This window comes from Artemia franciscana, chromosome 5 (assembly GCF_032884065.1).
Source record: "Artemia franciscana chromosome 5, ASM3288406v1, whole genome shotgun sequence".
NCBI classification, from domain to species: domain Eukaryota; kingdom Metazoa; phylum Arthropoda; class Branchiopoda; order Anostraca; family Artemiidae; genus Artemia; species Artemia franciscana.
In genome coordinates, this window is record NC_088867.1 from 20265100 (window position 1) to 20278362 (window position 13263).

Here is a 13263-nt window from a genome sequence, read left to right on the forward strand (position 1 = left end):
ATTTATATATCCCCCTGTGCACCCCGGCGTCCCCTTTGTAGTTATGTCCCTGTGTCCCGGTCGTCATTTATATTCCCTGTGTCCCGGTCGTCATTTGTGTCCCGGTGTTCCGGTCTGTGATTTCTCTTTGAGTGTCCCGGGCGTCATTTATATTCATTGTGTCCCGGTGTCCCGGTCGTCATTTATATCCCCCTGTGCCCCCCGGCGTCCCCATTGTAGTTGTGTCCCTGTGTCCCGGTCGTCATTTATATTCCCTGTGTCCCGGTCGTCATTTGTATCCCGGTGTCCCGGTCTGTATATACATTCGTTTTTTAGTTTTGTTTTTCTCCTTTATTTTTTTCCTTTTTTCTTTTTTTTCTTTTTTAGTTTATTTAGATTTTTAGATTTTTTAGTTTTTTTATTAGTTTTTAGTTTTTTGTAGTTTTTACCATTTTTTTAGTTTTTTTAGTTTTTTTTTTTTTACTTATGTCCTGGTCGTCATTTATACTCCCTGTGTCCCGGTCGTCATTTGTGTCTCGGTGCTTTGTTGATTGCTAATTTATATTATATTTATATTTATTAATATTTTTTTAGTTTTCTTTTTCTCTTATTTTTCAGTTTTTTCCTTTTTTTTAGTTTTTTCTTTTTTAGTTTTTAGTTTTTTTTTGTTTTTTACCTTTTTTTAGTTTTTTTAGTTTTTTAGCTTTTTTAGTTTTTTTATTAGTTTTTAGTTTTTTTTTAGTTTTTGCCTTTTTTTAGTTTTTTCAGTTTTTTTTAGTTTTTAGTTTTTTACCTTTTTTTAGTTTTTTTTTTAGTTTTTTAGCTTTTTTAGCTTTTTTTCTTTTTAGTTTTTTTTGTAGTTTTTACCTTTTTTAGTTTTTTTTCTTCTTTTGTATTAGTGTGAAATAATTCAGACGTCATATGCGGACAAACACGACGTCACTCGACAGACAGACAGACAGACATAACCCACAAACAACTTATTTTTATATATATTTATTCATATTTTTTTAGTTTTCTTTTTCTCTTTTATTTTTCAGTTTTTTCCTTTTTTTTAGTTTTTTTCTTTTTTAGTTTTTAGTTTTTTTTAGTTTTTTACCTTTTTTTAGTTTTTTTAGTTTTTTAGCTTTTTTAGTTTTTTTATTAGTTTTTATTTTTTTGTAGTTTTTGCCTTTTTTTATTTTTTTCAGTTTTTTTTTAGTTATTAGATTTTTACCTTTTTTTAGTTTTTTTAGTTTTTTAGCTTTTTTAGTTTTTTTTTCTTTTTAGTTTTTTTTGTAGTTTTTACCTTTTTTAGTTTTTTTCTTCTTTTGCATTAGTGTGAAATAATTCAGACGTCATATGCCGACAAACATGACGTCACCTGATCCACACACAGATCCGCACACAGACAACTTATTTTTATATGTATACTAGCTGTTGGGGTGGCGCTTCGCGCCACCCCAACACCTAGTTGGTGGGGGCGCTTCGCGCCCCCCCCCAAGCCCCCCCGCGCGCGTAAGTCGTTACGCGCCATTGTAGTTGTGTCCCTATGTCCCACCTGTGAATATAGATAGATATATATATATATGGTTTTAACTACGTAAAACTTGCGAATATACAACATTCTTTGCTGTCCCATTGTCTTTGCATATAAATAGATTGTCAGGTTTACCGACTCTTGAACATGCAACATATAATGGTCCATGGGAAAACAATCTGTATTCAGATCTATACCTCATGATTCTAATGATTGCCCTTGAGCTTTGTTGATGGTGATTGCTAATCGACCATTCCCTGTCCCGGTGTCCCGGTCGTCATTTACATCCCCCTGTTTCCTCCGGTGTCCCCGTTGTAGTTGTGTCCCTGTGTCCCGGTCGTCATTTATATTCCCTGTGTCCCGGTCGTCATTTGTATCCCGGTGTCCCGGTCTGTATATACATTCGTTTTTTAGTTTTGTTTTTCTCCTTTATTTTTTTCCTTTTTTTTTCTTTTTTAGCTTATTTAGATTTTTAGATTTTTTAGTTTTTTTATTAGTTTTTAGTTTTTTTTTCTTTTTAGTTTTTTTGTCCCGGTCGTCATTTATATCCCCCTGTTTCCCCCGGTGTCCCCGTTGTAGTTGTGTCCCTGTGTCCCGGTCGTCATTTATATTCCCTGTGTCCCGGTCGTCATTTGTATCCCGGTGTACCGGTCTGTATATACATTCGTTTTTTAGTTTTGTTTTTCTCCTTTATTTTTTTCCTTTTTTTTTCTTTTTTAGTTTATTTAGATTTTTAGATTTTTTAGTTTTTTTATTAGTTTTTATTTTTTTTTTCTTTTTAGTTTTTTGTAGTTTTTACCTTCTTTTTAGTTTTGTTAATTTTTTTTTTACTTATGTCCTGGTCGTCATTTATACTCCCTATGTCCCGGTGCTTTGTTGATTGCTAATCGAACATTCCTTTTGTCCTGGTCGCTTTCTCTTTGAGTGTCGTCATTTATTTTTTTCTTTTTTAGTTCTTTTAGTTTTTACCTTTTTTAGTTTTTTTTAGTTTTTTAGATGAAAATTTTTTTTAGTTTTTTCCTTTTTTTCTTTTTAGTTTTTATTGGTTTTTACCTTTATGTTAGCTTATTTTTCAGTTTTTTCCTTTTTTTTAGTTTTTTTTTATTTTTTATTTTTTTTAGTTTTTTACCTTTTTTTAGTTTTTTTAGTTTTTTTAGTTTTTTTAGTTTTTTAGCTTTTTTACTTTTTTTTATTAGTTTTTAGTTTTTTTGTAGTTTTTGCCTTTTTTTAGTTTTTTCAGTTTTTTTTTTAGTTTTTTATTGGTTTTTACCTTTATTTTAGCTTATTTTTCAGTTTTTTCCTTTTTTTTAGTTTTTTTTAGTTTTTAGTTTTTTTAGTTTTTTTAGTTTTTTACCTTTTTTTAGTTTTTTTAGTTTTTTTAGTTTTTTAGCTTTTTTATTTTTTTTATTAGTTTTTAGTTTTTTTTGTAGTTTTTGCCTTTTTTTTAGTTTTTTTAGTTTTTTCAGTTTTTTTTTTAATTTTTTATTGGTTTTTACCTTTATAGTTTTTTTAGTTTTTTAGCTTTTTTATTTTTTTTATTAGTTTTTAGTTTTTTTTGTAGTTTTTGCCTTTTTTTAGTTTTTTCAGTTTTGACGTCACCTGATCCAGTTTTTTCAGGTGACGTCACCTGACACATCCATCCATCCATCCACAGACAACTTATTTTTATATATATAGATATATATATATATATATATATATATATATATATATATATATATATATATATATATATACTGCATTTTCATACCAAACGAAACAACTTAGAAACAATACGGAATTTTTTTTCCAAGACGGTAGAATTCAATTCAGTAGATATTTTGGCCCTATGTCCTAGGGCCGTCTTCATCGCAACATCAGAATATATATATATATATATATATATATATATATATATATATATATATATATATATATATATATATATATATATATATATATATACACCCAAATGTGAAAATCAAAACTAAAAATGTTTTTAAAAACATTTTAAAACAGCCATAGCATCCTTCCTTCAACTAAGTTCAACCAGGACTGATAAATAAAATGCTGTGAGATGGTGAATTGATTAAAACCAAAGAAAACAAAAATAGTTAAATACAAGTTTTTAAAGCAAGTCTTGCTTTTTGGCAGTTTGCCTCACAGGCCTTTTTGTAATTAGCTCAATATTATTATAAATTGGTTTAATAAAATGTTTTGTTAGATCATTTTTAATTAAATTTGAGCATAAAGAATTTGGCAAATAGTCTCCGAAGTCTCTGTTTAAAGAAATATTACTATTTATTTTGGGACTAATTTTGATTGATTCCTGAACCACATGTTTTATCCCCAAATCATTACTAATGAGAGAAGATTTTTCAAAAAGTATTGTGTAGGAAGGATTAAATATATGCCAGGCTAGAGCAGAATCAAAGGAGTTATTAGAACTATTAGAAATTAATGCTTTGTCTATGCTTTCTTTATGCTGGTGTATCCGTTTTTCTAGATTCTGATGGGTCCTGCAACCGTAGTAGTTGCCACTACCATAGGGAATTTGATAAACCACTCTTTGGCGAGTGACTGGGGTTTTATCTTTACCGGAGTTTAAGAAGTTTGTGATTCTAAATTATTCGCAAAAACTAAATACAGACTATTTTTGTGTAAACATTTTTTTTTTTATTGTGATTTTTGGAATGTATGGAAAATAGATATTATTTAAGGGCTTATCAGGAGCCTCAAATTGTGATATATCTTCGATTTTACAGGAATGTCTTTTTAGTCTACGGTTAAATACAATATTAACAAAAGAAATTGGGTAACCATTACCAAACAGAATATCTCTGATAAACTTTATTTCTGCATTTATATACGAATCAGAGCAAATATTCAGGGCAAAATCAATGACAGAAGTTACAATACTCTTTTAACTTGTGGGGGGGTGGGGTGATTTGAATTAAAATGAAGATATCTATTGCTTTGCATTGGCTTTCTATAGATAGTAAGATCCAGTTTATCAGTATTAAAAGTAACTAACACATCTAAAAACGGTAATTTACTTTCAATTTCAATTTCTAGGGTAAACTGCAAATTTCTATCATAAGTAATAAGATGCTCTAAGAAACCCTGAAGTTCACTTTCCCTGTAATTCCAAAGTGAAATTACTTCATCCATGTAGCGACCCCAATAACCATGTTTTAAAAAATAAAAATTTAGTCCCTAATTTTCAAGTTTCTCAACATAAATATTTGCCAGTAGCCCAGATAAAGGAGCTTCCATGGGTAACCCATTTATTTGCTGATAAAAGGAGTCACGGAACTAAAAATCCATAGAAAAATTATTACAAATTCTAATATTGACTGAATTGAATTCATCTGTCTGGGGAAAAAAATTACCTATTGGTTCTAAGTTGTTTTTGTTTGACTAAGGTGAGGTTTTCAAAGAATATTTAGGCGGATGTTGAGCTAAATCAAAACAAACTATGATCATTGAGAATGTCAAAAGGATGTCATGAAGAATGCCATTGTTACAAAGCAATATCACGATAATGGCTTCCAATATTAAGCTAGACATTTCAGGGTGAGTTATGGCATGGCAGATTTTGGACAAGCCAGAAGATACTATGTGTATACTTTTAATGCTACTTCTACATGTACTGTAACTTATGACATTAAGGGCATTAAGTTCAAACCTTTAAGGAGCGTTTAGGGGAGTTTCAATTCAATGAAGTAACTATATTTATACAGGTATTAAAAGGGCATGTAAGCAATACCATATGTGGCGCTGCTTGCCCAAACATAATTTGCGCTTCACTGGAAAGAAAAATACAAATGAATGAGCATTGTCAGTTTAATATACATATGCTGACATTTATTTTTCTGGATTCTCAATATCTCTGGATTTTTCAAAGCTATAAAAGTGAAAACATCAATTTCCGTAAAGTGCAAATTATGTTCTGGACTAGAGAAGGCATGGGGGGTTGTGAGTTCTACTCAAGTTCTTTCTTACTCTTCTTGAGTCTTTTTTAGTTTGACTCGATTATCTATTGTAATTGCTCTTTGTTTTAGAATTGATTTATTTTTTATGGTGATTTGTGGTAGTTTTATGCTTGGTAGATTATTTGGCTTTCGTTTTGCCCTTTTCTGCTTAATGGAGTTTTTCTATGAAAAACTTATTTTGTGGAGAAAGTTTTTTAAATTAATTCAAAGAAAGAGTCATAATCTTCAGTGTTTGAATACTCCTTTACCAGGAAAATGCCAATTTCAAGATATAAGCCAAGTTCAAGAAGATTTGGTAGATATTGGACAACAAGGCTCAATGTTGGATGCATATTTTGATATAACAAGACATTGAAACACGTGCAAAATAAACCCCTAAAATTATACTATAATTGGGAAATGCCTAAAAACTTTTAATGGAACAGTACAAAGAGTACATGCAAACCACGAAACAGTCAATTGTGTGTCATTTATCGAATTCACAATGTAGATTATGTAGTTCATCTGCAGTACTTCTATTTTCAAGCATTTCTCTGTTCTGTATCATGTGAAGGATGCAACAAGTTTTGAGAATCCCCTTACTGTGAATTACACTTGTTATACAACATACAAACAAGCACAGCTAGCTCATCGCTGTGCAAAATTAAACAAAAAAAAACAAGTTTTTTTTTAATGAAAGTAAGGAGCGACATTAAAACTTAAAACGAACAGAAATTACTCCGTATTTGAAATGGGTTGTCCCCTCTGCAATCCCTCGCTCTTTACGCTAAAGTTTGACTATTTGCCACAGTTCTACTTTTTAAAGCAATTAAAAACTTTAGCGTAAAGAGCGAGGGATTGCGGAGGGGACAACCCATTTCATATACAGAGTAATTTCTGTTCGTTTTAAGTTTTAATGTCGCTGCTTACTTTCATTTAAAAAAAACTTGTTTTTTTTTGTTTAATTTCTGGACGTTTTTGAATTAATGCATGGTTTGATCTTGGCTCTCCAATAATTAAAACGAAATTTGCATATTAATTTTTTGGGGCTAAATGGCTTTTTCATAGTTTTAATCAGAAGATTTTGAGATAAAAGGAGCGAGGGAGGAGGCCTAGTTGCCCTCCAATTTTTTGATTACTTAAAAAGGCAACTATAACTTATAATTTTTTACGAACGTTTTCATAAGTAAAAAATATACGTAACTTACGAATTAAATTACGTAGCAAACTTCTATATTCGTATGTTTTATTGCGTATATGAGGGGGCTCATCCCTCGTCGATACCTCGCTCTTTACATTAAAGCTTAAATTTTGTCCCATTTCCTTAAGAATGACCCCTGAATCACAAAGGCCATAGAATAAATAGTTGAAATTACTAAAAATACTTTAGCGCAAAGAGCGAGGTATTACGAGGAGGTAAACCCCTCATATGCGTAATAATTTCTGTTCGTTTTAAGTTTAAATGCTGCTTCTCACTTTCAGTTGAAAAAACTTTTCATATTTATTTTTCATTATTTTTTTAAATAACGAAAATCCTGCGCCCCCTCCATTGAAAGTCTCTTCCCCCATGAGAAGTTCCTCCATGGAAAGACCCGCCCCGGTAACCCTCCCCCCTCAAATATCCCCCCAACCAAAAAAATCCCCCTGAAAACGTCTGTACACCTCCCAGTAACCATTACTATATGTAAACACAGGTCAAAGTTTGTAACTTGCAGCCCCTCCCACGGGGACTGCGGGGGAGTAAGTCGTCCCCAAAGACACAGTTATTGGGTTTTTCAATTTTGGTGAATAAATTGGCTATCTGAGAATTTTGATCCGGTGACTTTGGGGGGAAATGAGCGTGGGAGGGGGCCTAGGTGCCCTCCAATTTTTTTGGTCACTTAAAAAGGGCACTAGAACTTTTTAATTTCCGTTAGAGTGAGCCCTTTTGCGACATTCTAGGACCACTGACTCGACACGATTAACCCTGGAAAAAAAAACAAAAAAACAAATAAACACGCATCCATGATTTGTCTTCTGGCAAAAAATGCGAAATTCCACATTTTTGTAGATAGGGGCTTGAAACTTCTACAATAAGGTTCTCTCATACGCTGAATCTGATGGTGTGATTTTCGTTAAGATCGTATGAATTTTAGGGGGTGTTTCCCCCTATTTTCTAAAATGAGGCAAATTTTCTCAGGCTTGTAACTTTTGATGGGTAAGACTAATCTTGATGAAACTTATATATTTAAAATCAGCATTAAAATGCCATTCTTTTGATGTAGCTATTGGTATCAAAAATCCATTGTTTAGAGTTTCGATTACTATTGAGCCTGGTTGCTCCTTACTACAGTTTGTTATCACAAACTGTTTGATCCCTTCTGAAGTGCAGTATGCACAACAAATTAATATATCTAAAGATAATGCAACCGAATATGCTTATCATATTATTGCATCCAAGTCAAATACGCTTGCAACAGAAGGCAGAAATTTTAGTTTTCAGTCTTTACTTGAACTGTGTCAACTCTATTACCTTGGACAAACAACACAAAATACATTTGGCTTGAAAGCATCTGTTTTCTCAAGTTCAATTTCCAACACAAAAATCTGGTTCAACCAAAGCTCCAGAATTATTTTAAGTGGGTTTTCCTGCTTGAAAAAGAACTATTATTGCCCAAGTATGGTTTACAAAATATGAATCAGTTGTGTCATTCCATTGCAAATCCAAACTTACAATTTGGAGAGAAAATTCTAGCTGCTAGAGGTGATTTCTGTCAGGGCTAACCTGTGCAACTCTAAATCAACTACAGTGAAAAACTTACTTTGTCAATAAAAAAGTCATCTCTGGAAGTGTTTCAAACATTTTTTCTTAGGAAAAAACATACATGTTGATTTTGAACAGGAAGCACTTATGAATTATATCCTGGACCTGGAAAATCAAAAAATCTTCCCAAAAATGATTTCAATGAAATCAAATTACTTGAACACATGATTTCCAGTGGTACTTTCATTGAGGAAATATTGGGAGATTGTCTGGAAAATCAGAATTATGATATAATGAAGTAATGAATTACTTTAGCTTTGCTCTACAAAGAAGTAAGTAGAATAAATGCAAAATTTGTCAATCATCTCCCAGAGAATACAAATCTCATAAAAGTTGTGATTCTGAGAAAGATAAACACAAAAGAGGAATTGAATTTACTCCAGAATTTCTCAGTTCAATTAAAATTGCAGATTTGCCACCCCATGACTTGAAAATAAAGAAAATACAAAAGTTATACTTGTTTGCAACTTAGATAACTCAGAAGAGGAAGTACAGTGGAAAATGCCTTGTTGTTACTGAATTATGCAACAACTTAATTAAGGCATAATTACTGTGAAAAACTCTGAGAAAGAAGTTCACATTTCTTAGAGTTACACTTGACTCCAGCAGGGCTGAATTGACTAGGCGTGAGGCTCAATAAAATCGGAATTCCTTTTCTAGGGTCCTTTCTACATATTTTTTTTTATTGAATTAAATTCAGTATATATATATATATATATATATATATATATATATATATATATATATATATATATATATATATATATGGATCACCTTTCTTTGCTACTCTTTCCTTAGGAAAATGGAGGGCTCCCCAGGGAATACATATGACATTGATAGATCCCAATGACTAGTAACCAACAGTTGTGTAGTTTATGGCATCTTTGTAGGTTTGTATTTGGTACTTCACTGCATTCTGTTGGTGTCAAAGATTGTGATGGCCCTTTTTTTCTGACCTAATATTCCCTTTTTTTCTATTCCAATTCTTGCTTGTTTTGATTTTTGCTGTTGCATATCTTCTAGCATTAAATTTCTGTTATCCACTCCACTTTTGACAAGTTTTGATGCTCGTTTTCTTACTATCACAAGTAATTCACACTGTCGCTTATCTTCTTACCATGTATTTCTTTGTTCTTGCTGTGCCATATCTCTTAGCTGCATATTTCTTTGTTCTTCATTTTCATTTCTAATTTGTTCTACATCTTGTTGCTGCATTTGTTTTAACTGTGTATTTCTTTGTTCTTCACTTCTGTTTTCGACTTGCTTTAATTCTTGCTGTCACTTATGTCAGAACCAGATTTTTCTTTGTTTTCATTTGTGTTTTTGACATGCTGTAATTGTTGTTGATGCAAATATTCTGGCTGTATATCTTTGTTCTTCACTTTTGCTTATAGTGATTTAGACTTTTCAATAAGAATAAGCTGCTTGGATTGGCCTTGTCATGTTTCACCATCTAGATTGTTCATTTGTCCTCTAGGTATTATGAAACTACTTGAAACACCTTTTGTAAATAGACTTATTAAACTTGGTATTTTATGCTTAGCTATGTTCACTCCAGGGGAAAGGTGGCAGAAAAGATGTAATTTATTCTCTTGAAATGTATTCATAAATATGACATGAGTAGCTTTGCTGCCAGTGCTTGAAATGGCTACAGAGGAGTTTTCTATATATTGATTCTCATTGTCACTTGAAATGTATCCAAGGCTATTGCCCCAGTGAAGAAGCAGGTTGATTTACATCATCCTTTACTTGTCGCATATTCATGTAGTCTTTGGCATAGTTGTTCGCATCTTGCAACATTTCTTCCAAAAGATCAGTTAGATTACAAGAGTTAGCATATTTTAAAGGATATGCAAGGTGAACTTGGGGGTCTAAGAGCTTCATTGAGGTTTCAGAAGCACCTTTGGCCATTTGAAAGTGGTTCATAATCATATTCAGGGGTCTGTGATGATTGTGGTGCTACATTGATTTTGTGATAAGCTATGTTGAAGCTGTACATTGCAATTATCGATGGTTCAATCCTCACTTACACTGAATGAAGCTAAAGCAAAACATAAGTTCAAGTTTTGCAATATGTTTGTGGGGCTTGTTAGAGAATGAGGCATCCCTTCAAGCTTGCTTGCTTATTAGTTTAGGGTTGCTTTTGTTATGTGCTTATATTTTTGTAGCATCCCACTGAGCTTGCTTGCTTATTACTTTAGTGTTGCTTTTTTTATGTGCTTATATTGTTATATTTACATGTGCTTGGGTCATATTAACGAGCTAAGTCAACTTGAGACTTACAAATTCTACATCTTGAACAAGTCCAAGATCAGTAGACAGGATCCATAAATTGGTATCCTAGAATACCAGAATACACCTGTGCACAGTATGGCAGCACCAGCCCAGCTACTCATGAGCCAACAGCTGCAATCAGTCCTCCCTGTCACGCAGAAGCATCTAGAGAAAAACATTATGCCCAAAGCAAGCTTTCAGACACACAGAGAGAAATCAAGAGTGCAAAAGAAGGACTACTGTGACAGGACTGCTAGGTCAAAAGTGAGTGTCCAAGTGACACCCAGCAGTCCTTGGAAGAGAGGAACCATTTTAAAAGTGTACATGCAGCCACAATCTTACACAATTGCTACTGATGACAGATCAATGATCCAACACAACAGGGTCAAACTATCCCACAGGAAATCAGACAAAGCATCCACTCAGAACAGGACTACCAAAATGTAGAAACCACTCAACTGTCTGAGGTGGTACCCAAAGTCAGCCCTGTTGAGCGTCCAGCCTCACCCAGCCTGGCAGTCCCCACCAAACGCAATGGAAATAGTGCCAGCACCCCTACTAGGAAATAGTGTCAACACCCCTACTAGCACTGTAACACAACAACAAACAAGACCAGTCCCAGGCAGGGGTGGATTGATGCAAACAAGATTGGGTAGAACAATAATCAAACCCACCAGGTTAAACTCATAGAGACAACATCATGCTTGGAAGAAGGAAGACGTAGCATCCTGCCGAGCTCACTTGCTTATTAGTTTAGTGTTGCTTTTGTTATGTGCTTATATTGTTATATTTACAGGTGTTTGGGTCATATTAAAGAGCTAAATCAACTTGGGAATTACAAATTCTACACAGAGCAAGCAATTTTTATAGCAAGGCAAACTCATCCATTTGGTTTATGTGGAGGTGGTAATAGAATTCAACCAAGAAGGCAGAAATGTCCAAATGAATCCCTTTTTTGAATATTTTTTCTATGGGAAAATAGAGGACACCACAGCAAATACATACAATGTTGAAGGGTCCCAATGACTTGAAATTATCACTTTTAGTGTTTGTATTGGGTTTTGCACCATAGTTCATTGGCCTCAAAGATTACAATGATGTTGTTAGTCTAATGTAATATTTCTTTCTTGTTCACTTTCATTTTTGACTTGTTCCAATTATCACTTTTACTTGTCTACTAGCAACACAATTTTTTGTTCTTCACTTTCCTTTTTGACATTTTCTGACTTTTCTTGGTGCTTATTTTCAAACCAAATAATTCTTAGTTCTTTATTTTCATTTTCGATTTGTTCTGATCTGTATTGTCACATGTCTTGTAACTACATTTTTGTTCTTCACTTTTATTATTGCCTTGTAGTAATTCTTGCTTCTGCTTTTTTCACCATCTATTTCTTTGTTCCTCAACTTTGATTATCATCACTTTAGACATTTTTTCCAGAAGTCACATATTTTTGTTCTTCACTTTTGTTTTTGCTTGTTTTGGTTTTCACTGCTGCTTATCTTTTAACTGTATATTTGTTTATTCCTGGCTTTCATTTTTGACTCATTGCAATTCTTGTTTTTGCAAGTATTCAAACCATTTTTTTCTTCATTTCTGACTATTGCTACTTCAATCTTTTTGTAATTCCCTCTAGCTGCTTTGATTGGTCTTGTCACATTTGACAGTCTAGATTGTTTATTTTCACCCATTGTGAATGTATATTTCTCACATTATCCTCTTGTTCTTGTCTCACTTGACAGTCCAGTTTATTCATTTTGAGCAATGGTTGATATATGTTTCTGTCCTCTAGGTATTATGAAACTGTTGAAAATACCTAGATATACTCATTATATTTAGTATTTTATACCCAGCTATATTTCTTTTGTATTTTACATGCATTGAATATATTAAAATAAATAGAATCACAAAAAAAATAGAATATGATATTGCTCATATGAATTTTTTTCTGAAATGAAGGCCCCTAAAGTGTTCTCTCAAACTTGTGACCTGTCTAGATTTTTTTTTTTGGCCGGAAGTCCCAAGATGTCGATTTATCCCCCCCCCCCAAAAAAAAATCTGGAGCTATTTGAAAATAATTTAATCATACATGCATGCATAAATAAATAGGTAACAATTATTTCTCGTCTACAAAATTAAAAAAAAATAACTGAATATAAATTTACATTGCCAAACATGAATATATCCATTTACATATTTCTAAGATTATGTTCTGTAAATTCTTCAAAACTGTCTAAAAATCAAGTTTTATCTATTCCTGATTCATAGTTGATATAAGATAGGTTATTTATTAGTTTTAACCTTGAAGGAATTAAATATTTAAATTAACTTAAATACTAAAAATATTTAACAATTTAAAAAAATAGTGTTTGTTTTGATGGCAGTGTGGGACCCTTTCAAAATCAGGGCCCTATTGGACCTAATCACTCCAATGCTCTTTATTTGGCCCTGGACTCAAGTAAAGGTTTACTTGGATGCATAGTTCAACAACATCAATTTTCACTTCAACTGGCATTTGCAATGACTATACATAAATTGCAAGGGCAAACTTTAGAATCTGATATGTACACCTGTTTCTAATCATGGTATGTTGCATGCAACATTTTCTGGCATCAAAGAACACATACCTTATGAGTTTTGCTACCCTCTGAAATGGAACTGTGAATACATAATGCTGATTGGAAGGAACAATTGATCACTCCCAGCAAAACCTCTTTTTTTCAATATCATTTGCCTT

The 13263-nt window shown here is 32.6% G+C and overlaps 1 protein-coding gene and 1 long non-coding RNA gene across 3 annotated transcripts in view; both read right to left on the reverse strand.

Moving 5' to 3' along the window:
- The window catches only part of LOC136027079 (anaphase-promoting complex subunit 4-like), a 29220-nt gene that overhangs the window by 12951 nt on the left and 3006 nt on the right, over positions 1–13263 (reverse strand). The window lies entirely within an intron of this gene.
- Positions 1901–3212, reverse strand: LOC136027076 (uncharacterized). Its single transcript, XR_010617488.1, has 2 exons — positions 2995–3212; positions 1901–2768 (listed from the first exon to the last, which is right to left on the reverse strand). It is a non-coding gene; the product is annotated as an uncharacterized LOC136027076 (long non-coding RNA).